At 46.3% G+C, this 4,147-nt stretch overlaps 1 long non-coding RNA gene across 1 annotated transcript; it reads right to left on the bottom strand.

Moving 5' to 3' along the window:
* Positions 1-6: 6 nt before the first annotated feature.
* Positions 7-4,122, bottom strand: LOC109387816 (uncharacterized). The gene is made up of 4 exons (XR_002125097.1): positions 2,340-4,122; positions 1,822-1,901; positions 1,289-1,439; positions 7-563 (listed from the first exon to the last, which is right to left on the bottom strand). It is a non-coding gene; the product is annotated as an uncharacterized LOC109387816 (long non-coding RNA).
* Between the last annotated feature and the right edge of the window lie 25 nt (positions 4,123-4,147).

Here is a 4,147-nt window from a genome sequence, read left to right as displayed (position 1 = left end):
AAACAATAACAGTGGTTGTCTTTGGGTAGAGAGATTAGATGCGATTCTTTATCCCCTTGAAATTGTTTGTATGTTTCAGATTTTAGATTGTGTTGGTTATATTTATAACACCTTTTATGTTCTTCTGCCTCGAACAGTATCCATCCTCTTCCTCTTTAACCATGTAGGTTGAAGGCAGCCAATCGCAGCAGTCCAGCCTTGGCCACTGATGTAGGCTTGTGATCCAGATGGGGCCAGCCAGAGACCTTCTCTGGGGTTTCCTTAGCTGCTACGGGAGATAAAGGATCCCTCCCCGCTTGTCCCTGGTCACAAGGGTGACAGGTGTGTGGCCAGGACTGCCTATAGCCCTGGCTCGAGCTGACCACAATGTGCAACAAGTGACACACACACTCAGAGACAGAGACAGGGGGCCACACATCACATGGGCCCTGGATCCAATCTTCCCCAAGCTCAGGCCCACCTGTGACTGAGTTACCGAAGCTGATAATTCCCTTCCCCTCTTTTTTCTTTAGGGTGAGTAGGATTTTGGTTACTTGTACCAGAAGGTCCTGGATGAAAAAAAGCTATAGGAAAAGGGAGATCAGAGAAAAGCTTCAGAGAGATGAAAATACCATCAGTAGGACGTAAATATACACGCATCTTGGACTGAAGCAATTCTCACTTTATAGAAAGGGACATTAATGCAAATAATATAAAATACCAACTACTTGCTTTAGAGCCATTAGAACATCTTATTACCGAAGAGATAACTAGCAAAATAAGATGGTAGCAAGCGTATGCCTAATTTCATAATTTTTGCATTCCTGGCAGAGCAGGGAGGGCCAATGAAATCAAAGGTGATGTTATAATCCTAGGAGCGGAATGGCAGTCCTAAGACACAGCACCTTAGATTGGCTTAGAAGAGATATCTATAAATAAGCATGTGTACCTACATTTGCAGGCACACACATTAGACTCCATCTGTGGATTTTAATAATGGCTTAATCTTAAAACATACTTTTGGGCAATATTTTCTATCATGGAGCTCAACAGTTGCAAGACCTTAAAGAGTGCAACTCATTCATTTTAGAGTTCTGAACCTTGCAGAGATTTGGGCACTTAACTAGTGTCATGTGACTAGTCATTCCCAGAGTATAAAAATGATAGAATTACAAAAACAAAAGAATCTAAGTCCCTGGGAAGTATTTTAAAGGACTGTGTTGAAAGCACACTGTCTTGTTAAAGAAGGTTGAAGTTAATTGCTCATGGAAGAAACAGTTATCTGGGTGGAGGTTTATGCTTAACTTACATAGGCTCTGGGCCTGAAGTCTGTCATAGACGAGTGATTTCTTAGCCTTAATCGATTTTTCATGTGGTGGGATGACAGTCATCATCTGAAGTCATTTTTAAGTTTCCCGGAAGTGTGGAAAAACTCAGCTAATCATACTTTTTATAATAACCTGTGTAAAGGGCAGGATTTTACTTTTCGTTTTAAAGGCCCCACCCCCACCCCTCTCAAGGACATAAAAGGGCTATTGCTAGTGGGTTAGAGTTTGTTGTCTTTTCCTGGTTATGGTCATTGACACCTCGCGATTTGGGGAGTGTGATGATTATTTTTCTGAATCTTGAATTTAAAAACAATTGAACAAATGGTCAAAGTGAGCCTGGTTTTCTTTGTACAATTTCTCAGTTCATGCAAAAAAACAACAACAACAAAAAAACAAAAAACAAGCATGGGGTATCTTTGGGGCTCAGAGCTCAAAGGCTTAAGGATCAGAAGATAGAGTCAGAAGAAACCTGGTTGAGGCAGCCAGTTGCTCTGTGGGTAGGGAGCGTACTTACTCCAAAGTGCATTCTTGGTTCTCCTCAGCACTTCCCAAACCGAGTAGCCAAGGTTTGCAGGAGACAGGAGAGAACGGATCCTACCAAGGGAGGAAGATGGAGTCCGTTACAACGCCTGAAGCTGCCACTGCTGCAAGTTTTCATTCAAATTTCACATTACACTCCATACACTTTAATATATTTGTATTATTAATTATAGATAGCATAGAATAATGCATTGCATTATGAATAAGTAAAATTGTAAATAATTGTAAGTAAAATATCATTGTAATTAAATATACTAAATATCAATATTTATTTCCTTATATCACACCTCCAGCACTCTGTAACCCTACCCCCCCACACATACATACACTTTATTATCTCGATCGCATGTATTGCATCTGTGGAATCATGCAGTTTGCTAATTTTCCCTGGTTATTGTCTGTTCCCCTCCCCCATGAGAGTTACTTTGTTCCCTGCTGCACCCCAGCGCTAAGAACAAGGCCCGGCACATAGCGGGCATAATAAATACATACTGCCTGAATGATGGAATGTTTTAAATGATGATGTGTTAAATCGGACTGTCTGGACGATTCGTTGGCTTACAAGCACGCCTCCTCCTCGGCGGCAAGTGTGCTCAGGTTGGAAGTACAAATGGGTTATGTTTCAGCAACAGCTCTTGACTTCTGAGCCCGTATCATGAGTGCAAATGTGTCATGAGCCCATAGCTTGAACTATTTCTTGATTCCTGATGAACGAGGTCGTTTGAGTCCACTTCCCAGTAAATGTCCTCTATTTCATGAGGTTGGTCTTCCATGGCCTGCACGTGCCTGGGTAATGCTGTTTTCACTGCCCATCTTGACCCTTCTCACGCCTCACAGCACAGCCTGGCCAAACCGCTTCTGTGGTCCCGATGCCAAGGCCAGTCTTTCTAGGGCCAGAGAATGGATGTGTGTGGGCTCTGCATAAAACACACTGACTTCAAAGTGTATACAGCAATGCTGAAAGAAAGTACGGCGGTGTAAAGTAGTACTTCTTCCACTAAGCTACGAATACCAATCACGGACTTGCTTAAGTCTGTCTTTCCTCTCAGTGCTCAGGAAAGCATTTACTTTCTTTCATCTGTGGCAATTTCAGACATAAAAAGCTTTATCCTTGGCCTGACCACAGCCCCTTGATAAGATGTAGTTGGGCTTTAAAAGCATGTGTTTGCTAGTTATTGACAGTTCTGAGCTTACTTAAAAGAGAGCCAACGTGTTCTTCTTAGAGAGTATCCCAAGCTACCTCGTTTATACGCTGCTATCGACACACCTAATAGAACAGGCCCTTACCCGGACCTTCCCTGTGCCCTGCCAGGCACTCCTCTAAGCCGGTCACACCGTATGAACTCCTTCTTCTACAAAACGACTTGACTACTAGATAGGTGCTACTCTTATCTCTATTTAACAGATGAGGACACTGAGGCACAGAGAGAGGATGAGCAAGGACGTGTGGCCGGTAAGTCCCAGAGCTGGGATTGGGCCCCAGGCCCGGCTCCTGAGAGCAGGTGCCTAACCACCAGCCCACCTGTCTCACACCTGTGTCCTGGACCCCCCGCACCCGTCAGCCGACCCCGCACCTCCTCTTTATTCTCCTGGTTGGAGAAAGAACCTGCCGCGTCCCCTCTAAAATCATCTCCCAGTCCTACCACGGCAAAGCAATTGCAATCGGACTGACCCTTCATTCTTGCATCACACACAGCCACCTCTTAAAAAGGCCCCCGTCGTTTTCACTCTGCATTTTTGAATGGCATGTTTACGAATGAGAAGTTCAACCGCTGAAGGCCACGATCTGAAGGGGGTCTGGGGGGGAAGGCGTGTCGTTGGGAAACGGGGTGTTGCAGCGGTCACTTCGGTAGCCATGAACTGCTGCTGCAGGAGCTTCGGGGATGGAAGAGGAGGGAAAACAGTTCCTCTTAGAAGCTGTGCCATCATCCCCGTGGGAATGTTCAACCTTCGGACGACACCGTCGGAGCGCGGTTCATGAGCGCCCTGCAGGCGTCCCCCAGGGCGCGTGATGGGACATCTCCACCGGGCATGACAGAAAACGGGCGCCGAGCCGCCAGCCCATCTTCACGGAGCACTGGGGGGGGGGGGGGGGGGTCAGAGCCGCCTGCAGAGGAGGACCCGGGGCTGCGGCCTGAATGTCAAGAGCGCACCCCAATAGCCTGCCCGCACCCCCAAACAGTGGCAAGTGGCTTTTCTTGGCCACACCGCCAAACCCTCGGAAAGTGACAGTCACGCGTGATGCGGCGCGCTGGTGCCTGCTTTCCAGACCCGTGCTGACCTCCTACTATTTTTTTTTT

Source organism: Hipposideros armiger, unplaced genomic scaffold, assembly GCF_001890085.2.
Source record: "Hipposideros armiger isolate ML-2016 unplaced genomic scaffold, ASM189008v1 scaffold_170, whole genome shotgun sequence".
Classification (NCBI taxonomy): domain Eukaryota; kingdom Metazoa; phylum Chordata; class Mammalia; order Chiroptera; family Hipposideridae; genus Hipposideros; species Hipposideros armiger.
The sequence above is the reverse complement of the archived record's forward strand: the minus strand, read 5'-3'. Positions and strand labels throughout refer to the sequence as shown.